At 41.0% G+C, this 24,455-nt stretch overlaps 2 protein-coding genes across 2 annotated transcripts in view; one reads left to right on the forward strand and one right to left on the reverse strand.

The window, feature by feature from the left end:
* LOC132978586 (cadherin-18-like) overlaps positions 1–11,995 on the reverse strand; it is a 102,583-nt gene extending 90,588 nt beyond the window's left edge. The window contains exon 1 of the mRNA XM_061043803.1: positions 11,843–11,995. The gene's annotated coding sequence lies outside the window, so the exon portion shown is untranslated. The remainder of the gene's footprint in view (positions 1–11,842) is intronic.
* LOC132978590 (neuropilin and tolloid-like protein 1) overlaps positions 1–24,455 on the forward strand; it is a 609,128-nt gene that overhangs the window by 342,542 nt on the left and 242,131 nt on the right. The gene's annotated exons all lie outside the window — the stretch shown is intronic.

The following is a 24,455-nucleotide window of genomic DNA, read 5'->3' on the forward strand; positions in this document are numbered from 1 at the left end:
AATTATGCTTTTAATCTTATCACATGTCATGGTTCATTGACATATTCTGTTATACAAATCTGACATTTCAACTTAAAAATGTTTTCTTTTGTTGTTGTTTCAATTCTGCTGCCTTGTTTAAAGGAGATTTATTCAACTTTAACCATTAATTATGTCAGTCTGGGACACCTATTGAGTAGCGTTTGAGATGTGTTGTTCAAAAACCTCAATTTGTTCTGCGCCAGTAAAATTCCTCATTTCATCCTCTGCCTGAAACTCTTCAATCCAGCTGCTGTCTCTTAGGCCCCCCTCCCCCCACACTTAATCTGATTGGTCCTATAGCTCTGTTTGCAGTCGCAGGGACATTTGAGTGAGCTTCCAGGTGGGCGAGTTCTACATCTTTGCTCAATGCTGTGCTCTGATACGAATGCAGAACCTGGCCACGTCTCGCCAAGTTCTCTTAATGTCTCATTCAAAGCAGAAGAAAATGTCTGGGGATTACTCCAAAACTGTGTATACTGTGTTTTAAGCAACTTTGCAAAGGTTTAAAATTGACATCCAACATCATAACATGACATGTATGGATTTAAATATGGATCTGAAGAATAGTTTCTTTCAGAGTAGTAGGAAACCACGTCCACAACTGTGAGTCTTGTGTTTTCTTTTCATTCAATTTTTGGGCCATTTTTTACCTTTTTTGGAGAAGACAGCTGAAGAAAGACAGGACATGTTGGGAGGAGAGAGAAGGGCATGACAGGCAGCAAAGGGCAGAGGCCGTATTCAAACCCATGGGCGCTGCGACGAGGACTATTGCCTCTGTACATAGGGTGTGCCATAACGGTGCCCCGTGTATCTTGTGTTTAAAATAATTATTTATAGCGTCGTATAGTGGACTCTAACCCTAACCGTCTTAAGTCTCTTCTTTTCTTCAGCCTGTTTCTGGTAATGTATTTTTCACACACATGGTGACATTTGACCTGTTTTAAACTTTAAAAGACGTCGAAAGTAAGCAAACTGTAAAAACAGAAACCGCTGTCTGTGATTTACTGTAAATTTACAGGACAGTCGTTCACAGTCTCTATAACGTCAAACTGACCTTATGGGCCTCACTTCACTCTCTGACAAACAAATGTTTCACTTGTCTTCAGTGTGATAACTCCATGTTTTCTTCCTGTATTGTTAGAATAAACTCATTAGCATACTTCAAACTGAAAATGCAATTTGAGAACAAGACCCACCAGCAAAAGCTTCATTCCCCGATCCGTCTCTGAATGTGTTTGTGTGGCAGCTGAGCAGCCGAGCCAGAAAAGCTCGTTGTTTGGCTTGTTTTGTATTTTCTGTCTTTTTTTTTTTCACTGCAGGCATTTTGTGCGAGACGCCTGCAGGATTCGCCTCCGCTTCAATCTAAAGCTCTTCACCTGCCAGATGTACCTGCGTCTCTCCTACAAGCAGGCCGAGCAGAAACAACATGCAGGTGATAAATGTTTCATCAGTGATGGAGCTCTGCAGAGGAAATGACTCTCCTCTTCTATCTACTCTCTCTGTGTGCTGTGAGAACACAGGGTTAGATTAAGAATAAGAAGAAAAACATTTGAGGCTAATACAGGCCAGGTACAAAGTGAATGTGGACGTGTATTATATGAGATTAAGGGAGCTTCTCCACGTCTCCCTTCATCAGCATGCTCTCCGATCTTTCTGAGTGAACATTTTATCTCTCAAAGATATTACCACTTTCAACACTTTATATTATTCCCCCTTTGATGGCTACTGCTCTGTCCCAGCTCATTATACATGTTCCCTTTGTGAACGCAGCGAGCGGTTTGATAAGTACGATGACATAAAAGTGTCTGACTGTTCAGGGGCCAAACTGCCTGATCTGTGCGTACAGTTCACTCTGAGGCTTTGAGGTCGAATGAAGTCTAAAAGACAATAAGTCATGTGTGTTTAATGTCCAGGGATGATTCATTTAAAAGGAGCAAGGAAAATATTTTAAAAAGTTTCATCTTGTAACTCTGGACTTTGAGTAGCCTACAGGGTGAGACCCTTTACTTCAAGTCTATTGGATGTCAGTCCAGGGCCCTAAACTCACAGAAAGCCGTGTCACCTTTGCTGACCTTTGTGACCTACACAGGTAAGCATTCACTAATCTGCTAAATCTGCTCAGATCAGAAGTTTAGGTGAAGCAATAATTAACTGTTATGAAATGAATGCAGTTTGTTATGCTTGGACAACCAGGATACCTGGTTAGGTTCAGGAAAAAGTTCCTGGCTTGTGTTTAAACTGACAGAAATTTAAAAAAATTATGAAGTCTAGGTAAGCAGTGAACCAGCACTGATTATTTGTTTAAGTGAGCCGTGTTGACATGTGAACTCCTGAACATTTCTATAACCTTTCAGGAGGACTACCCCTGAAATCCTCCTGATCAGGTTGTTCACACATGCACCTCACGGCAGGAGACTATCCCTGATGGATGGGGAGTGGGTGCTCACGATGAATTTACTGAGTTCTTCCTGCTGTGTTCACACATGAGCTCGCCTCCACTACAAGTGGGTTGTTTGGGGCTGGCAGGATAAAATCAGTTTATATTTCGGATGAGCTTTTTGACTCGGCTGGATTTTCTGCCATTCAAAGACAGAAACTTCTCCTTTCACTTCCACTAAACCCTCACCTGTATCAAATTAAACTACAGCCTTCTGAAGTGAAAATATATGAATACAGCGACCTACAGCTCTGCCACATTAGGTAACAAGGGCATAAAGACCGAACTGTGGTAAGCGTGTTCTAGCTGTGCATTATGGAGAGAGAGATCAGACAACTGGATAGTCAATGTGTAGGAATAGAGATTCTGGCTTTTCATTTGTAAACCAAACCTGGATTTCTTGAAAGTACAACTGAAATGGGGAAAACCAATAAAACTGCAGATGAATGGTGAACTTTTGGAGTTTGACTTTTCTCTAGCTAGTTGACTTTATTTGAAGAGACTATATCCATCGATCAAAAACATGACATAGCCACAAAGAGAACAGAATGTCTGACTGTCCTTCTGCTGCAGCCCAAGGGCAGAGGCTGCACTGCGCTTTCTTTTGCTTCCTGGAGATCTATCAGAACCAATTAGCCACGGATTAGCATCCAATGGGGCTAATTATGATGCTAATTGGAGGGGAATACACAGAGGATCTGTGAAGGAAGACTGAGGCTGTGATTTGAATACTGACAAGATTCCTTACTTTCATTTTAATTTTTCTCTATGATGGCATTTTGCATGTACATCCACCGGTCCATCCATCAAACCAATCATCCATCCATCCACCCAAACATGCATCCATTAATCAAACTATCCATCCATCCAACCATCCCCATCCTCCCATCTTTCCATCTTCCATCCATCCATCCAAACATACATCCATTCTAAACCATCCATCCAACCATCCCCATCCTCCCATCTTTCAATCCATCCAATGATCCAAATCCTCCCATCTTTCAATCCATCCAATGATCCTCATCCTCCCATCTTTCCATCATCCATCCAGCCACCCAAACATACATCCATCCATCCACCCATCTTTCAATCCATAAACCAATCCATCCATCTTTCATCCATCCATCCATATTTTAACTTCAGATTGGTCTCATTTCTATGTGTCCTTATGACCCCTGGCTGTCTTGTCTTTCTCCCTACTTGGGTTTCCTGCAGGTCGAGGGTAGAGTTGTCACGATACCAAAGTTTTGAACTTCAATACGATACAAGTTACCACGGCAACAAAAAATGACCTCCTGGAAACCCCAAACTGGTTAACTGTAATTCTCCTCTTTCTGTCTATATTTTCTGCACTCTACGTGTTCCCCTAACCAACAAGTAAATCAATACTTCTCAAAGTCAATTGAAAATACTTTGCTAAATTAAAGCATCCATTTGAGGGATAATTAAAACCCTGATTTTATCAAAATGCATGGATGACCTCAAAGAGACACAGCTCATTGATTCATCTTTACATTCCTCACTTTTATTCGGCCATTTTACTCTATCTGACTGTTTGCCAAGCAAATAACAGATGTTGTATTTGACAACGTTTGCGAGGCAGATTTCATATTTCCACAACAACCGACGAAATGCTGACAAGCCCAAAAAGCTCTAATTCACTTCACAGTCTGTTAAAGTGTTAGTGAGCGTGCAGGGTGAGTCTTATCAATGCAGAGGAAGGCACACTTCTAATAACTCGCTCATAGACACGTCACTGAAACATAGAGTGCCCGTGTGTGTGTGTGTGTCTCTCAGTTTACCCAGCTCTCGGCCATGACCTCCCTCATTTAAGCAAAAAGCGTCTGCAGACTTCTCTTGAGAGAGTCAAACCTACGGGGGCCACTAATGCACCTCCTCGTTGTGAGAGGAAGAACACACGCACACAGTAAGTGAACACTTTGGACAGCTCTATCTCCTGTTATAGGTCTCCTGATAATACACACAAGTTAAAGCAGCAGTCCAATGGAAACATTTGATTCTGTGCGCACACAGCGCACGGCAACCACATGTAAGAAAAGCTCTTACTGAGTTTTACTAAACGGGTCTATTGCACCCAAAGCGTCTTCAGGCACAGCGCAGGTGTCTTTCCGATATTCCACCTGATGCAGTTGTCATTTTCCCACCCAGTGCTCATATTGTCTTAATGGCAAATTAAGTTGGGGTCCACTAAGCACCAAAGGCTGTGTTTTTCTAACAATGAAGGGTGGTGAGGCAGAAATCTGGGGTGTTCCTATCTTGAGAGTGATCTTAAGTGATTGTTCCTTCAACCACCTGAAACCTAAAGCCGGTCTAAAGTCTAAAGTCTAAAGTCTAAATCCTGTCTAAAGTCTAAAGTCTAAAGTCTAAATCCTGTCTAAAGTCTAAAGTCTAAAGTCTAAATCCTGTCTAAAGTCTAAAGTCTAAATCCTGTCTAAAGTCTAAAGTCTAAAGTCTAAAGTCTAAAGCCTGTCTAAAGTCTAAATCCTGTCTAAAGTCTAAAGTCTAAAGTCTAAATCCTGTCTAAAGTCTAAAGTCTAAAGTCTAAAGTCTAAATCCTGTCTAAAGTCTAAAGTCTAAAGCCTGTCTAAAGTCTAAAGTCTAAAGCCTGTCTAAAGTCAAAAGTCTAAAGCCTGTCTGAAGTCTAAAGTCTAAATCCTGTCTAAAGTCTAAAGTCTAAAGTCTAAATCCTGTCTAAAGTCTAAAGTCTAAAGTCTAAATCCTGTCTAAAGTCTAAAGTCTAAATCCTGTCTAAAGTCTAAAGTCTAAAGTCTAAAGCCTGTCTAAAGTCTAAATCCTGTCTAAAGTCTAAAGTCTAAAGTCTAAAGTCTAAAGTCTAAAGCCTGTCTAAAGTCTAAATCCTGTCTAAAGTCTAAAGTCTAAAGTCTAAATCATGTCTAAAGTCTAAAGTCTGTCTAAAGTCTAAAGTCTAAAGTCTAAAGTCTAAATCCTGTCTAAAGTCTAAAGTCTAAATCCTGTCTAAAGTCTAAAGTCTAAATCCTGTCTAAAGTCTAAAGTCTAAAGTCTAAAGTCTAAATCCTGTCTAAAGTCTAAAGTCTAAAGCCTGTCTAAAGTCTAAAGTCTAAAGCCTGTCTAAAGTCTAAAGTCTAAAGCCTGTCTGAAGTCTAAAGTCTAAAGTCTAAATCCTGTCTAAAGTCTAAAGTCTAAAGCCTGTCTAAAGTCTAAAGTCTAAAGTCTAAATCCCGTCTAAAGTCTAAATCCTGTCTAAAGTCTAAAGTCTAAAGTCTAAATCCCGTCTAAAGTCTAAATCCTGTCTAAAGTCTAAAGTCTAAATCCCGTCTAAAGTCTAAAGCCTGTCTAAAGTCTAAAGTCTAAAGCCTGTCTAAAGTCTAAAGTCTAAATCCTGTCTAAAGTCTGAAGTCTAAATCCTGTCTAAAGTCTAAAGTCTAAAGTCTAAAGTCTAAAGCCTGTCTAAAGTCTAAAGTCTAAAGTCTAAATCCCGTCTAAAGTCTAAATCCTGTCTAAAGTCTAAAGCCTGTCTAAAGTCTAAAGTCTAAATCCTGTCTAAAGTCTGAAGTCTAAATCCTGTCTAAAGTCTAAAGTCTAAAGTCTAAAGTCTAAAGCCTGTCTAAAGTCTAAAGTCTAAAGTCTGAAGTCTAAATCCTGTCTAAAGTCTAAAGTCTAAAGTCTAAAGTCTAAAGTCTAAATCCTTTCTAAAGTCTAAAGTCTAAAGTCTAAAGTCTAAAGCCTGTCTAAAGTCTAAAGTCTAAAGTCTAAATCCTGTCTAAAGTCTAAAGTCTAAAGTCTAAATCCTGTCTAAAGTCTAAAGTCTAAAGTCTAAAGTCTAAATCCTGTCTAAAGTCTAAAGTCTAAATCCTGTCTAAAGTCTAAAGTCTAAATCCTGTCTAAAGTCTAAAGTCTAAAGCCTGTCTAAAGTCTAAAGTCTAAAGTCTGTCTAAAGTCTAAAGTCTAAAGTCTAAAGTCTAAAGTCTAAATCCTGTCTAAAGTCTAAAGTCTAAAGTCTAAAGTCTAAAGTCTAAATCCTGTCTAAAGTCTAAAGTCTAAATCCTGTCTAAAGTCTAAAGTCTAAATCCTGTCTAAAGTCTAAAGTCTAAAGCCTGTCTAAAGTCTAAAGTCTAAAGCCTGTCTAAAGTCTAAAGTCTAAATCCTGTCTAAAGTCTGAAGTCTAAATCCTGTCTAAAGTCTAAAGTCTAAAGTCTAAAGTCTAAAGTCTAAATCCTGTCTAAAGTCTAAAGTCTAAAGCCTGTCTAAAGTCTAAAGTCTAAAGTCTAAAGTCTAAAGTCTAAAGTCTAAAGCCTGTCTGAAGTCTAAAGTCTAAAGTCTAAATCCTGTCTAAAGTCTAAAGTCTAAAGTCTAAAGCCTGTCTAAAGTCTAAAGTCTAAAGTCTAAAGTCTAAAGTCTAAAGTCTAAAGTCTAAATCCTGTCTAAAGTCTAAAGTCTAAAGTCTAAATCCTGTCTAAAGTCTAAAGTCTAAAGCCTGTCTAAAGTCTAAAGTCTAAAGTCTAAATCCTGTCTAAAGTCTAAAGTCTAAAGTCTAAAGTCTAAAGTCTAAATCCTGTCTAAAGTCTAAAGTCTAAAGCCTGTCTAAAGTCTAAAGTCTAAAGTCTAAATCCTGTCTAAAGTCTAAAGTCTAAAGCCTGTCTAAAGTCTAAAGTCTAAAGCCTGTCTAAAGTCTAAAGTCTAAATCCTGTCTAAAGTCTGAAGTCTAAATCCTGTCTAAAGTCTAAAGTCTAAAGTCTAAAGTCTAAAGCCTGTCTAAAGTCTAAATCCTGTCTAAAGTCTAAAGCCTGTCTAAAGTCTAAAGTCTAAAGTCTAAATCCTGTCTAAAGTCTAAAGTCTAAAGTCTAAAGTCTAAAGTCTAAAGCCTGTCTAAAGTCTAAATCCTGTCTAAAGTCTAAAGCCTGTCTAAAGTCTAAAGTCTAAAGTCTAAATCCTGTCTAAAGTCTAAAGTCTAAAGTCTAAATCCTGTCTAAAGTCTAAAGTCTAAAGTCTAAAGCCTGTCTAAAGTCTAAATCCTGTCTAAAGTCTAAAGCCTGTCTAAAGTCTAAAGTCTAAAGTCTAAATCCTGTCTAAAGTCTAAAGTCTAAAATCTAAATCCTGTCTAAAGTCTAAAGTCTAAAGTCTAAATCCTGTCTAAAGTCTAAAGTCTAAAGTCTAAAGCCTGTCTAAAGTCTAAAGTCTAAAGTCTAAATCCTGTCTAGAGTCTAAAGTCTAAAGCCTGTTGCACAGTTTGTTCCTTATATTTACAGGATGATTAAGAAACGATGGATATACATGTGAAAGTCCACATCACGTCCACTGCCTCCCAAAACACACCCATGTAATCAAGTGCCTAATTCCAACCTGGCTTAGCACCTACACTAAATTGTCCCCCGTGTAACTAGCTAAATGTTGCGAGACACATCCGAAGTCCCTCTGAGCCACGCCTTTCACAGCACATTTAACGCTGTCAAAGTGGGGCCCAAAGTGTTTGTGATGTCAGAACAAACGACTTAATTTACAGAGAAACCTGAGCTGTGCCATCATAAATGAGATGATGGTACAGTGAGCCCTCCCGCACGTATGTTAGCCAAGTTTCCATTCCGGAGCTGTATAAACATGGAAGCAGAGAGTTGCAGCAAAGCTGAAAACAGCGGAGTTATTCGCTACTACAACGGAGCTGTGGTCAAGCGGGGCACGTTGAGTCAGCCGGCCTGAGAGAGGGGCTTACTAACTGGAATCTCCATGAAAAGATCCATGTCTGCATAACGATGGATAACGCATCAAATATGGTGTTGGCAGTGGACCAGGCTGCAGTGTTCTGTGCACCGATTACATCTGACGATTGGTAAGTTAAATATGTGTGTGTGTGTGTGTGTGTGTGTGTTTGTGTGAGAGGGAGAGAGAGAAAGAGGGAGAGAGAGTGTGTGTGACTGTATTTGTAAGTGGAGGGAGTTTCTGTGTGTGTGTGTGTGTGTATGTGTGTGTGTGTGTGTGTGTGTGTGTGTGTGTGTGTGTGTAATGGTGATGGTCTTGTATCACACAACTCAAATTGTATTAATGAAACTATTTTAATTTCTTTCAGGAAATGTACTCAAAGATGGCAAGAGCTTCAAGAGCTTCAAGAGCAATGGGACTGTGCAAGAAGCTGGTGGAGCAGTCTTCTTCTCCCACCGTTAGAGGAAGAAAGCAGAACTGTTGCATCATTCCTGGACCCTATAGTTTAAACCATGTTGTCATGACAATTATTACATACTTATAAGGCTGGAAGTTAAACATATCAGTCAATATACAACTGTGATTGAAGTTAATAAAAGTATGTCATCAAATTAATTCATGTATCATCTCATTTTGTCCTAACATATAGGCTACTATAAGCCAGGCCTGACATTAAAAAACAGTTTTGAAGTGTTGAGTCTGTCTAATATTGAGTTGTTCATAATATAGAATGATGTATTGCTTGTGTTTGTTGAAAATACAGGAGATAAGGAAGTTTTTTTTTATATTGCATTTTAAATCACAATTGCAATATTGGTAAAAAAAAAGTCCCAATTAGATTATTTGCTCAAATCGTTCAGCCTTACCGTCCACGACTTAGAAGTCTTAACTGCATCAACACTGAAACATCTGCTCTCAAAGATAAAAACATGTTAAAGCTGGCTAACAGCATGGCCTCTGATCCTGACCACGCTCTGAACACAGAGTATGAACTGTGACCATCAAACCGGAGATACAGGGTCCCACGTTTTAATAAGGTCAGACTGAAGCACTCTTTGTTCACCAGTCAAGACTAAAATGTGGATCTGAATCTCAGATCAAAGCCCATGTAAGGCCTCTGAATGTTTGTTTGGTGTTTGAATGTTGTGTCTTTAAGTTGAATGAATACAACAGGAATCTGAATTAGACTATGCTTAATTAAGATGTGCTTCAGTGGTCTATCACACACCTTAAAGGCTGTATTCTTATTTTACAGCACCTTTGATAAAGTTGTCAAAGCGTTGTTCTTTGCAGGATGTCGAGAGGTGCTTTTCACGCTAATATTAGCTCAGTGTGTTTCCTGTAGCATAGAGAGGTGATTATTCCTTCAGTGTCCCTTTCATTACTTGGAGAGAGGTTTCCTCCTCTCGTAAACAGAAATAGAAACACACTAACATGTTTCCCTTTTATTCTTCCAACCATTCAAAGTACCTTACATCACAAGTCACATTTACCCTTTCACACACATCTCACACTGGGTGCAGAGTCTGATATGCAAAGTGCCAACCTGCCCTTCAGCATCTACTCCACTCACACACTGCTTGAAATGACTTTGGGAGCAGTTGAATGGTTGCATAATTTGCCCAAGGACACTTAGATGTGGAGTGAGGGGGCCAGGGATCGAATGACCAGCGCTCCCATTACGATTGCATAACAAGTTTATTAAATTCAATCGAAGAAAACAATAGATTTATTTAACACTGTTAAATAAAATAGGCCCTTAATAGGTGGATCTAGAAACCCTGAAGTCCGTTGATTGGTCGAAAGAATCTTCACGTCCTGTGTGACAGCAGTAATAAAGGACAAACACAAAACGCACCATGTTGAAATATCCTGTGGATTTGGAGATATTTGGGAGCATGCCTATGTTCCCACATTTTTAAGATTTTTTTTCCAAAATTAGGCCCAATGTTCCCACATTTCCTTTTTCATAAATTTGTATCAGTTAGGGTTAGGGTTAGGGTAACTTACCCTAACCCTAACCCTAACCTGTGGGAACATAGGGCCTAATTTTGAGAGAATTATTGGGAAACATAGGTCTGTGGGAACAGGCTGACCCTAGGGCACAGGGCGGCTGTGGCTCACTTGGTAGAGTCGTCGCCGCTCAACCGGAAGGTCGAGGGTTCGTTCCCCAGCTGGGCAACTCGTCCAATGTGTCCTTGGCAAGACACTTAATCCCCAAACCACCGAACTGCTCCCTCTGCTTTGGTGGTGGTGTATGAATGTGATTAGTTCCTTCTGATGGATGATACTACATATCGATCACTACCATCAGTGTGTGAATGTGTAGGTGTGACATGCAGTGTAAAAGCGCCTTGTTTGTCAGTGCGTAGCTCCGCCCCATGGACGACCTCGGAGATGCAGACCTTCACAGGAATCATTGACCTTTGTTTACTGGGTCACATTCTTCTTCTTGGCTGAATTTATTGGCGGTCTACATTATGTTGCGTAGCTGTGATTTAGTGATGTCTAAAGGGTAACATTGGCTGTGAAAACGCAAGCAAGATCAGGGTTCACCGTACCAGACTGTACTGAACCAAACCAGACCGCTTGGTGGAAACGGGCTTTACAGAACCGGATGTGCGGGGTAAATAGACACCGATAATCCTGTCTGTGTAGAGTTTGTTCTCTATGCGCCTGTGTGTGTTCCTCCTACACACCAAAGACTTCAGGTTAATTGGTGAAATCACCCGTAGGTGTGAATGTGTCAGCCCTGTGATTGACTGAAGACCGGTCCACGGTGTATCCCACCTCTCTCCTCCACTGCCTGCTGAGACCAGCTGCAGCCCCTCAAACACCCACCGAGTATTAACGGTCAATAAATGCATGGAAGGGTCCAGCGTGCGGGTTTCCCAAAATAAACACATCAAATGAAAAACTCCACAGACATGAGCTGAATATGGAGGCGACACAACCTGCAAATGGAGATCATCATTTTAAAACCATGGCACTCCCGCTCAGCTGCCTGCAACTTTTCAGTCGCTCCAAATTGGCCACATTTACACATGAAAAGCCGAATGTAAATTTACCCGGGGATTTACACATTTCACTCATCACTAGAAGTCCCGTCTGTGTCAGAAAAGCTTAAAAAATATCACACTCTCAGAGGCTTATAAAAATCCACAGATAAGGGTGGCTGATTCCACAATCTGCATTAATCCAGCTGCCTGCTCGACCAGCAAGACTGCAGAGAATTGATCACAGTCCAGTGTGCAAATGATTTCCCTTTAAGCTCTGCTCTGCCTGGAGTCAAACGCCAACAACACACTGCCTGATTTAGGCATGAGGAGTGTGAGTAAGAGTGTGTGTGTGTGTGTGTGTGTGTGTTACTGGTAGCATATGTGTGCTCATATAAAGACTCTTCTGTGTGGTCAGAAACAGCAGCTTCGCATACAGAGTGTGAAGCTCTGTGAGCACACACACACACACACACACACACACACACACACACACACATCGTCTCAACTAACAATGCATTCAATGGATGTATCATCATTCTCACACACACACACACACAAAAACATCTCATTGTACACACTTTTCTGTCACACACACTCAGCAGCTACAGCTCTGGCAGAGAAACTGTGTTTTCTGTTTTAAAGACGAGAGGAAAACAAAGAGAGAGATGAACGGAGTAATGGTCTTTACCTTATGCAGATACAATGAGTTTGGACTCCCCCCTCCTCACTCTGCGCTGCTCTCATCAGTTTCCCCCTCTATCTGGATCCTGCTCGCTCCCTCGTTCGCTCGCTCACTCACTCTCTCTCTCTCTACATCTCCCCGCCAATGAGGACAAGCAAGTGTATCTCTCTCTCACTCTCGCTCGCTCGTTCTCAGAGGTTGTAACACTGAGGGGAATAAAAGACCGCCTCTGTTCAGTCTGACACCATCTCTCTCTCTCTCTCTCTCCAGAGACCAGTGCGGCTGAAATTGGCTGCAGACACACACACTCTTATTTCTGCAATCATTTGTTTTGTTCTCACTTCAGTTAAACCTTGAAGACCTTGACGAAGAATGACATTTTGATTCAGCTGAGGTCGAGTCAGTCATGGACATCAGCCTTATTGTATACAGCTGCGTTCTTTGAGTCATATCTGTTTATTTCAATCAGCATTAACAAACTATTGATCGGTTTGGGACTGTGCCTCTTGGTGATTCAAAATCATGCTAGTTTTCGAAAATGACCAACCCTGCCTTTAAAATGCACAATCACAGGCAAACGTCCAGCGCTGCTCAAACTAACTTAAAGGATGAAAACTAGGTGCCATCTAGTGACATGGCTCCCCTAATTTAGCAACACCCTATGTCTTAAAGGCACATTTCAACTGTTACAAGACCAAACTCCCACAGCGGCCATGTTGCTGTGACGTCACACTCAGGGTGGGCGGCCTATCATTGTTGACGTGTCGTTTTTTATGTTTCAAGATTAAAGTCATGTTAATGTCGCAATTCTGAGCAACTGTTTTCAATTCAAAGATCTGTGGCTAAAAATCCATGATCCAGTCATAACCGTGAGACTTTGGATCTGGAGCATCATTTTGTGTAGCCGGCGGAACCATGGAAACAGTAAAAAGCGACTGAGTGACAGACAAGACACGAACAGTAAGTAAGCAATGTCATCAATTATAAGAAGTTAAAACACACTCTGAGCGGCAGTGGCTCAGATGGTAGAGTCGTCGCTTCTCAACCGGAAGGTCGAGGGTTCGATCCCCAGCTGGGGCAAGACACTTAACCCTGAATTGCTCTCGCTTCTTTGGTGGTGGTGTATGAATGGGATTAGTTACTTCTGATGGGTGATACTACCTAGCAACTCCTACCATCAGTGTGTGAATGGGTAGGTGTAAAAGTGCTTTGAGTAGTCAGAAAACTAGAAAAGCGCTATATAAGCTCAAGTCCATTTACCATTTACTCTATATGAGTCGGCCAGACCAGGAGAAGACACACCTGCTGTTTGTAGTAAGGATTCCTTCGACACGAGATCTCACAGAAACTCACCAGACCACACGTGACTTCAGAAAGAAAACAAATATGGAGGACTATCGTAGTCATCAGCAGGCTGTCCTGCTGCAGCAAAAAAAAAAAAGAAAAACAATACGGATGAACTCCTGGCTGAGAACACGTTAAAGAGCGGCAATGAACGAGTCTGCTCGCACTCATTGGCAATTGTGGGTATTCTGTCGGAGGCAGCCCAACCTGGAATTTTAAATATCAAGCAACAGTTTTAGGATTATTCCCCCCGGGAATTTATTATTCTGGAATAAAGAATTCTGGACTAAAGAAGCTGGACCTTCTTTAGTCCAGCTTCAGTGGGATCCAGGTCAGGACCTCTTATCGTCCAGCTTCAGTGAGATCCAGGTCAGGACCTTCTGTAGTCCAGCCTCAGTGGGATCCAGGTCAGGACCTTCTTTAGTCCAGCTTCAGTGGGATCCAGGTCAGGACCTTCTATAGTCCAGCTTCAGTGGGATCCAGGTCAGGACCTTCTATAGTCCAGTTTCAGTGGGATCCAGATCTGGATCCTCCTCTTCCTCAGGCTGGGTATTGTTTCAGTAAAACTCCAAACCTCAGCTTTAGTCTGAAAGTGACTCATGTTCACATTTCAGCCTCAGTGGGATCCAGGTCAGTACCTTCTATAGTCCAGCATCAGTGGGATCCAGGTCAGGACCTTCTATAGTCCAGCTTCAGTGGGATCCAGATCAGGACCTTCTATAGTCCATCTTAAGTGGGATCCAAGTCAGGACCTTCTATAGTCCAGCTTCCGTGGGATCCAGGTCAGGACCTTCTATAGTCCAGCCTCAGTGGGATCCAGGTCAGGACCTTCTATAGTCCATCTTCAGTGAGATCCAGGTCAGGAACTTCTATAGTCCATCTTCAGTGAGATCCAGGTCAGGAACTTCTATAGTCCAGCTTCAGTGAGATCCAGGTCAGGAACTTCTATAGTCCAGCTTCAGTGGGATCCAGATCTAGATCCTCCTCTTCCTCAGGCTGGGTATTGTTTCAGTAAAACTCCAAACCTCAGCTTTAGTCTGAAAGTGAATCATGTTCACATTTCCTCTGTGGGGAGCTTTGTTGTCGTGGTTACAAATCAACAAAATGTCAGGAGAACTTCCCCGTTATGCTGGTGACGGTGGAAATGTGAAACTGGTAGAGACAGCTACTCATTATGACATCAAACATTCAGTTGCAGTCAGAGCAGAGCATTCATACTGAAAGAAAAACAAACCAACAAAAAGCAGAAGAAATTAAATGTAGTCACTTCAGTTTAAGAGATCTCATAAACGTCCTTTTTCTTTGAGGTCAAACCTCCTCAACTTTCAGTGCTTCCTTTCCTCTCGTTTTGACCTCAACCTTTCTTATCCCCCCCTCTCTGCTTTAATGTGAGCACGTGCCGGATGCATTCCTATTGGAGACCCAACACAAACTTGACGTCCCAACATTTTATTTTCCCACTTCCCTATTTTGTCATTGACAGCATGCATAATTTATGCGAGAGAAAATCTGTATTTTTGCTGAAACATTCAGAAGACGAGAAGGCTGTGAGAGGAGAGATTTAGGATGAGTGACAGCTCTCCTTTTGGAGTGGCAGCTCCATGAAGACATGCCAGCCTTCCTTTAAGAGATCTGGTTGCACATTTATCCAGACGTCATGGTGTCAGACACATTCATTTTCTACAGAGCCAATAGCAGCCCTCGTCTTTCTCCTCCTTTTGCCCTGTCTCATTTTTGTGACAGTCGTGTCATTTCAAGTCGAGCTCTGTTGGCGTTTCTGTGTGTGTGTCACGGCTCTGTTAGTGACTTAAGGTTTTCATTGTGTGTTTGCTTTCCCTGTGTCCTTTGAGTTTCCATCCTGACTCTTTGTCTTTGTGAGTCTGCACCACTATCCCTCACCTGTCTGCTGATACATTTCCTCACCTGTCTCCAATAGGCCTCTCATCACTTTGCAGTTTAGGACTTCAGGCCCTTCATCCGGTTTGTCCCCAACAGAAATACTCACCAAGGCAAATAAAATCTCAGCGACCTTCATTATGTCTGAGCCTGCTTCTGGGTCCAACTTAAATGTGGAGCCTCAACACTGTCCTCAACAATGATTCAATAGTTTACCATAACCAGGGTAATGCTGATGGTTTATTTTAGTTTATGTATCCATTAAGGCTTTTCACATTAGGCGATTGTGTGTAGTCTGTCGGAGGCAGCCCAACTTGGAATTCTAAATATCAAGCAATGTCAAACATATTTATGACTGACTCGATGGTGAGCAGTAAAAGAATCATATTGATAAGCTTTAGGATTATTCCGTTGCGACACTTTAGTCCAGCTACAGTGAGATCCAGATCAGGACCTTCTATAGTCCATCTTCAGTGAGATCCAGGTCAGGACCTTCTATAGTCCAGCCTCAGTGGGATCCAGGTCAGGACCTTCTTTAGTCCAGCTTCAGTGGGATCCAGGTCAGGACCTTCTATAGTCCAGCCTCAGTGGGATTCAGGTCAGGACCTTCTATAGTCCAGCCTCAGTGAGATCCAGGTCAGGACCTTCTATAGTCAATAGTCATCAAGGCATTAGGCACCATTGTTTTGTTCCATGTCCGAGCATGATTCCCCTCCCCCTCTCCACTGCTGGTCTGGGTTCACATCAATAACATCATTCTGTGCCAGTGTACACTTGCGTCCGATGCAGCAGGTGGCAGTATGCACATAGTAGGTTTGCGAATCTGCCAAGAAGCAGAAAGAAGAAGAAGTAACCATGGCAACCACTTGCGGGCCGAGTTTATCTAGCTAAGTATGGATGTTTTTGTTATTTCTGAATCGCCAACAACGACCCTCTTCCAGCTTCAACAGCATACCATGCAGCTCAGAGGACAGATGGGCCCTCTCTCTGCGAGGATTCGACCACGGTCCACTTACTTGTTTGAGCACCGTTTTCTTCACATCTCTCACGGACCTGGCACCGGGTATGAACCGGACTTTGGGAACAAGTGTATTCTGATCTGGGCCTGGGTCACTAATGTGAAACCACCCTAAATCACCAAGTCTAAAATTTAAATGTTAAAATATGCAGTAAATCGTTTCAAATATTCTAATGAAACTTAATGAATTCAGAGTTTAGCAAGCTACTTGTAGAGTGTAGTGAGTTAAATAAAGCATCACTATGCTGTAACCAAAAAAAGTGAAAGGGTGGAGCCACTAATTAACTGATCTCTGAGGGTGTTTTTTCTATGGTAAGGATTGAAAAACAAATATTCTGTGGTGGCCGCTGATATTTAAGCCTTTGTGGGAAACATGGTGTTTGTTTGTCTTCACCAGCCGAAGCTGGGTTTGTCATGTTTATTCATGAATAAGATAAATATATCTTTTAATCCAGCCTGCATGTCTGTATTTCCCTCGCAGAAGAGTACAGACGTCACCTCCGGGATCTGTTAAGAGATGTTTCTGTCATGAAGAGGTAAGCTTGTTTATTCACTGGTCTCATTTATTAATATCAGACTGCAGTAGATTACTCAGAAGTGCTGCACCTTCAGGAGAGGTTAATAAAAGTTGTTTTAATTCAAGCCTGTGCAGTTGTCATGGAAACGCGTTGTAGAGACCGGACCGTTCTTGGTACCGGGCTACAAACATGTTTCATTCTGCTGTAAAGTTGGACATTTTAACGTTTGTCCCTACGGGAATTTACTCACTTTAGATGCCAGCCCCAAGTGGCCACACAAGGAACTGCACTCAGCACTGGAGATGAACACTTTGTGTTAACATCTGTTCACATGTAGACAACTCAAGAGTTCTTGTTTCACACCTTACAGTTATACCAGTGTCCTCTCTTAATCAGATCTCAGTTTGATGCTTTGAATACAAAAACCCTTCAGGCCCTCAGAAACTTGTCTAGAATATCTGTGCACTTCTTATCCAAAGATCAGCAGCAGCAGTCCTGCACACTTAGTCACAACAAGACAAGGTTTCAAATGATTCAACCGTGAACCAAACCCAAATCGACAAAGACAGAAACAACTGCAGACCAGGAAAAAAAAGACAAGCAGAAGAAAAGACGGAGGCGTTGTCCTCGGCTGTGACAGACCCGTTACCAGAGAGGACAGATGAATTTAAAGAAGTCAAGATGATAACTTATACATTCACAGATTAATAATGGAGGTGCTGTCACACATTAGATTGTATATGTGGGAAAACTGAGATAGACACCAAAGAAATATCAGAGCACGGCCATACGGATAGAAAGGAGGATTTCTACACTGTAAAAATAAAAAAGCTAGCAAAACTCAAAATGTCAAGGCAACTGTCTGCACAGGTTTTTTGAGTTTTGAGACCAACTCAAACCCTTAAGTTTGAGCTAACTAATAATTGTTTGTTGAGATAACTTAAGGAACAGATGTAATATAACTTCAAGTTTTGAGTTCCACATACTAAGAATTCCAAACAAATAAAAGTTGTTGCAACTAAATCATTTATGTTCAGATAATTTATCTTTCATATAAAATAAAACTTCAAATTTTGAGTTCTACATACTATGAATTGTAAACATTAGAAGTTGGGCTAACTAATGAGCTTTTATTCAGATTATTTTTATTTCTTATCTATAAAAACTTAAAATGTAAAGTTCTACCAACTATGAATTCCAGATAATGAAAGTTGCCCCAAATCATACTCTTTCATACAATTACAATCATAACCAGTTCAGTAAAATGTTTTATTTAAACATTAAATGACAAGTTTTCCAACGGTTAACTTTTGTCATGCCAAGCCACCGAGAGACATTGAAACAAAAAGTTATTCTCTGTCTGCGTCCCCTAGACATATAGTTTAATATCTGTGAAGGAGCACATCTGGCTATGGCATTGCATAGATTTAACATGCAAGTATAAACTAGCCTTATCATGTTACTGTAACACTTTCAAAAGAGGCTATACATTAACAAATCTTTTACTTTCTTCTAAAAGCGTAGGGTAGATAGAACATTATTATCAACAATGATAAAATCCAGAAATGTACAATGCAAACCACCTACAGAACCAGCCAACTTTCAAAACAATAGACAAAGTTATAAATAATGTTCAGGATTATGTCTGTGCAAAATGTAAAGCACTTGCCAAACAGACACAGAATAAACAACCTCTCTATTGGTTTTTTAAATAAAATAAAGATTGGATACATTGTTGGTACATATAACTGTAAACTGACCTTTCTGTATTTACCAATGACTGAAAGTTAGCAGACAGCACAATGAAAACAAAGATGCTATAAAATATTTCTTACTTTGTGTAATAAAAAATAATTTCTCCGTAAATCGAAGTCAGTGTTCAACAACTGTTAATTAACGCAGTGATTAAACAATAGCTCCTCACAACTCTGAGGGGTCAAAACATATTCAACTCTTCCAACAAGGAAAGCTATCATGTCTTTTCACAAAAAAAAAAAAAAGACCCAACTTTGACAACAATAACCATGCTAAAATACTAATTCCTTGGCATGTTACATGGGTCGAGCAGGCCAGCTAGTATGAGAATATATGAATATTTAAAAGATGGGCTTGTGACTTAGTGATAGCATGACTTTCTATCTCCTAAAACACTGAACAACTGATGGAAAGTTTCATGAAGATGAGCATGACAGCTTCAAACGTGCACTTGAGTTGTTTTGGGAACTCCCATGTTCAGGGCACACAGACCTGGTAGATCTGTGAGGGCATCTATCAGCTTCTTACTTATAGTAAGAGCTTGGTTTTCAAGCTCCTGCCACACTGTGAGCAACTAGTGGAAAGTCCCATGAAGATGTGCTGAAGAGTTTCAAAAGTGTACCTGAGGTCTTTTGGAAACTCAATGTTTAAGGCATATAGCAGGCCAAAAAGGTAGGCAAACACAGTAGGGAGTTCTGGCAGATCTGTGAGTACAATTGTCTCTTCCAACACAACAGCAACACTGTTGACTGTTGGAAATGAGGTAGGTGCACCATCATCTACGATAACAGTCAGGATACCCATCTGGACACCTTCGATCTGCCTGTCTTCTGGATCAGTGTCCTGTTGAAACCACAAATTAAACAAAATTAAATATGAATTCTGCAAAGGAAACACTATAATAACTTGTAATTAGGAAAACATTGGTTTTATTGTAAGCCATCAATCCCAATAAATATTTGGAAGAACATGAGTAAACCTTTCAGTTCTCCCATCAATAGTTTGGTAGCAGGTCTATTGCTTATCTTGAGATTGTGGTTATATTTTAAAGCAAATTTACTTTAAGATTAAATGCATAGATGACTATACACATCATTCACATTACATTTAATGTGCACTCATTATTGACTGTACTCACAAAGCATTTCAGGAAAAGTTTCTCTGAACTGTCACGGACAAATATGGGCAGACCTTCGAGACACTCTCTCCTTCGATGCGATGCAATGTCTGATGTCTTGAAATCAGAAAAAAAATAAAGAAATAGGGCTTTTGGTTAAAGTGAAAGGCCAGGATGTCAGACGGCTTGGTGGTTATGTTCTACAGAGGCTGCAGTCCTCAAATTAACTGCACGTCATTCTCTATTCTCTAATCTCCGACTTGATCTGTTGTCCTCTACAATTAATGCATAAACCCTACAAAAAATATATATCTAATACATTCTAGTAAATGGCATGTTTTAAGTTAGGATTTATTATTTTGAAGTTAGGATTTATTTTTTACTTTCTTACTATGGTGCGTCTTGGCTAATACAAAAACTTTGCCTAATGTCAGAATTAAGAAACTTGCCAATTAAAAGTCAGACTCTGTTTGAATTTTATTGGGCAGGGATAGGTAAATTAAATGATAAAGCATGACTTTGTTAAGCTTTCTTGAAATTAGATAAGGCCACAGTGAGATTATCAGCTCAAATGCACCATATAGTTCTACAGTATAATAAGTTGGAAGTTTTTCATACCTGACAAAATCAGCTATAATTATTGTATTTGGCAATGGACACTGTAAATTCTCAGAACTATCAAAATGTTACTATAATGTTTCACCTTAGACCAAACACAAAATAAGTAGCCATGGCAATGTGAATATCCATAAACAAATCTGATGTTTAGTAGATGAATTTACCTGTTCATCGAGCCTATCCAAGAGGCTTTCCATGTCTTGTCCAAAGGCTCCTTTCCTGGCACGATACAGTTTTAGCAGTTGAGGACAGTACTCGTCTAAGGCTTCTCTAAAGTTCCCCAACAGGTCCTTCATAGTGACACGGTAGAACTCCCTGCAAATCTGTGGAAAACAAAAGCATAACAGCAAAAGCATAGATATAATTAATAATTGAGTTGATAGTAAGTTCAAGATCTAGTTCATTTGAGAACACTTGCAGCAAAAAATACATTAATACAACAGTGTTATACAGGCTACTTTACACAAGTATGAAAATGTTTCAGCAAAAACAGCTAAACTTTTGATGTCATAAAACTACTGCTTACACTCTGAATAATCCAATGGATGACACTGTGCATCCTTGCTGTGAAAAGCACTCAGAAACAGACTACTTAATATTTATTATTATTATATTTAAAAGAAAACCTGTCTTGCCTGTTCTTGAAGAAACAGAGCAGGCCATCTCTCCTGGATTTCCATTACCATAGGCTGCACCTCGACAATCTCCTTTCTCCTCAGGGAGAACGTGAGGTCCATCTTCTGTCTTATGAGTTCAATGTCTTTCCCCTTCTTTTTCATTTCATCCACCAGGACAAATCTTTGGTCTTCAAGTGTATCATCATCATGGTTTTCTGGATGATCAGGCACATGATTCACTTCACCTCGCTTTGGTTTTTTCAAGGAAAACCTACCCCCATCAAGATCTTCATCTCTTCTTCTGTTCTTGTTTACATTCACCTCATTACAGCCAGCCTGGCGCAGCTTTGATCAGTAGTTTCCAAGCTTGTACTTTATGCTTGTTGTCCAGCCATCATAACCTGTGCCACTACCAGGCTCCCTAAGACATGGATATTTGCTGACAAGTTCAGAAGCAACAGATTCAATTTGATATTTGTCAGGATATGCTTTCAGAGCAAACACTTCTTGAGCCAGCTTATCCAGAATTTCCATTTTCATGTCTCTTGTTACACTTAGACCTTTACCAGTTTTTTCATATACATCATTGCCCTTACACAGCTTCAACTCAACATCATATGAAAAAGAGGGGACCAGAAATGGAGACTGCCACTCTGAAATGCTTCGCATGAAGGTTTTACCAATCGAAGATGAGCTGTGGGAAGAGGCTGGCGAACTGACACTGGCTGTATCAAGCGAAGAGATGGGGGATGCTTGGGGTGGTATTTGTGAGTCATCATTCCAAATAAAGTGCAAGACAGCCTTTTCTGCAGGCAACTCTGCAATGTCCATCAAGTTGCAAAGCCCGTTACTGAAATCTAGGTCTTCATATTGTACAGAGAAATCACCTTTAAGTCCAAGTTTTTCCCGTAGTTCATCTTGAAGTTGCTCAACAGATTCTGGAGGCTCAGTCAGCTGAACTTTCCGGATGAGTTTTGGGTTTACGTTTACGCGCAGCAACATAGTCTGTAAAGACAAAGACAAACACAAGTTGTGCAGGGCTGTCAGTCAACAATCTCAAATGATTAACGGTATGAGAAGTTACTACAGCATTAACTGCAAAAATGTAATCAGAGATTAAAAGAGAACCAACATGATGAAAAAATAAATTCAGTATGTACTGGCATTCACAAAGGATTTGTGTGATTGTGGATAAACTCTGGGGACATTCTCTAGGTCCAAAGTCACAAAACATGATTGAAAAAAGTTATTTGCTGAAATGTGCATTGTCAAATATAGGAAAAAATGTAAGCCCCAAAATATCAGGGTGTTAAGTGCATGCATGTATGTTACACAAACATGGTCATCAAACAATAATCCATTGATCATGCACATACCATTATATTCACTGCAGCAGGCACAACCTTGGGGTCACCAGCAACTTGATATACAGTCAGTGGGTGGTAATCATTCAAAGCCTCAGGATCCAGGATTTCTATATGCGTAAAGCCACTGTCAATAACTTCGTATGACCTGTAATGTTCCATGAACCAAGAGGAGAGCTTTGTGGTTACAAAGGACACTTTATCAACGTTGACCACAATGTTCAGTAGCTTGTAGAATTCTGGCAGTCCACTGCATTGCCCAGCAGAAACTATCATGCCAGTTACATATCGGATCCCATACATATGTACATCTTTGGCAAGAGACACATAATCTTGATGTGGATACTTCTTTTCGATTGCCGTTCTTAGTTTTTCATCCAGTGAAGTAGTTTGAACCCTGTCAACGTTGCCAATGTACAGTTTGGGTTTAAACAGGTTTTTGCCATCAAGGTAGTATGCCATCATTTGTTGATGTTTAGAAGAGAGTGTAACAAGCACATTCTTGAAATTGAGGACATCATGTAGCATTTTTTTGAAGAAGTTATGCTTGGACTCAAATCTCATAGTCCACAAGTCCACTAGAGGTCCAAAGCAACGTATGAGATGTGCATAATGTTCAATAAAGTGATGTTTAGGAAGACACCTAAAGTCAGGAAAGGTATCAAGAAGTAGCTTCCGATGGTCAGATATTTTGCAGCATCAGTGGAGCGCACCTGGTGACCCACGACACAGCAGAACCTCCGTTTCACAGCAGCGCTGCAGAAAGAAACGGGAGTTAAGACGTGAACAGCCGAAGTTTACATGCTGGAAACACAATAATGTAAAAATGTGCGGACATTTTACGCAGTGTCGTTATGTGTGTGGGCCTGCACTCACATGGAGACCCGCGTCTGCAGCGGTCCGAGATGCGCAATACTGTCGGCAAAAGGTTGGCACATGCAGGCCCGGGGAATGCAACCAAGAGTAATAATCAAACCCCCAAACATTTAGCTAAATCTTCCTGAGACTAATACTGTATAGACCATCTAAACAAACTTTTCTGAAAACACAAAGATGTTTTACTGGGGAAGAACAGGGGTGATGTCGTCTAGGGGATGGGGAGCCAGTGGAGGTCATGAAGGACGGGGGTGATGTGGTCTCTGGTGCGGGAGTGTGTGAGGAGACAGGCAGCGGAGTTCTGGATGTATTGAAGCTTCTTGAGTGATTTGGATGGTGATCTGTAGAGGACACTGTTGCAATAGTCTAATCTGGAGGTAATGAATGTGTGGGTGAGGGTCTCGGCAGCTGAAAATGAGAGGGATGGGCGGAGGCAGGCGATGTTTCTGAGGTGGAAAAAGGCTGTTTTGGTGATGTGTTTGATGTGTTTGTCGTAGGAGAGGGTTTGGTCGAAGATGACTCCAAAGTTATGGATGTGGGGGGAAGGGAGCACTGTGGAGCCATCGATGGTGATGGTGTTGGTGGATTTGATGAGGGATTTGGGGCCGATGATGATGACTTCTGATTTGTCGCAGTTGAGTTTGAGAAAGTTGGTTTGAAGCCAGAATTTTATTTCAGTGATGCAGTCAGTGAGGATTGAGTGAGTGGCAGGGGTGATGGCTTTGGTGGCGATATGGAGCCGGATGTCGTCGGCAAAGCAGCGAAATTGGAGTCCAAGGCGGCGGATGATGTGACCAAGGGGGAGCATGTACATGATGAAGAGGAGGGGTCCGATTGGTGATTGCACCTTCCTCATGCAATCACAGTAAGTGACCGCAGTAAGTCATGAAATATTTTCTTTTTCTTTATTCCTGACTCAGTAAAATAAATGTTAGATGGACTGGCAGAGTTCAAGATGGACGAGTGCTTTGAAAGCCCGCTCTGCTAGGAGTGACTAACTTCTCTAGCCAGGGAGGCACAGATGTCCTCCAGCTCGTTCCTTTGAGCCTTTGCTTCATCTGCAAATAAATCAATGTCGTCACAAGTGATGCTAGTCAGCCAATCAAATCCTTTCCTCTAGTTAAACAGTAGGATTCTCCGAACCTTCACTCACACTGGTCCCTGTTCAGTTTCAATTGAAGACCCTTTCTTGACAGTTAACCTGAGCAGCAGACTTTCAGCGGACAGCAGAGGGGTTTCAGTCTGGACTATGGGTCCTGCAGAAATGATTGTAGAATGTGTAATTCTGAAGGCTTTGGGGAAAACGGTGGTATCTCTTGAAGAAGATGCGTGTCAGCATCTTTAGAGCATCCATTGACGTCAGCAGCTCTTCTGCTCTTTGCACAACTTTTGCAAGTTTCAGTGAGATGAGTTTTTGGAGGACTTGAGGGAGGAAGTTGTTAGTTAGAAAAACTGAGGGGACCGGACGTCCCCGCGTCCTGTGAGAGAGACCTGCA

The sequence above is a fragment of the Labrus mixtus genome, chromosome 8 (genome assembly GCF_963584025.1).
Source record: "Labrus mixtus chromosome 8, fLabMix1.1, whole genome shotgun sequence".
NCBI lineage: Eukaryota > Metazoa > Chordata > Actinopteri > Labriformes > Labridae > Labrus > Labrus mixtus.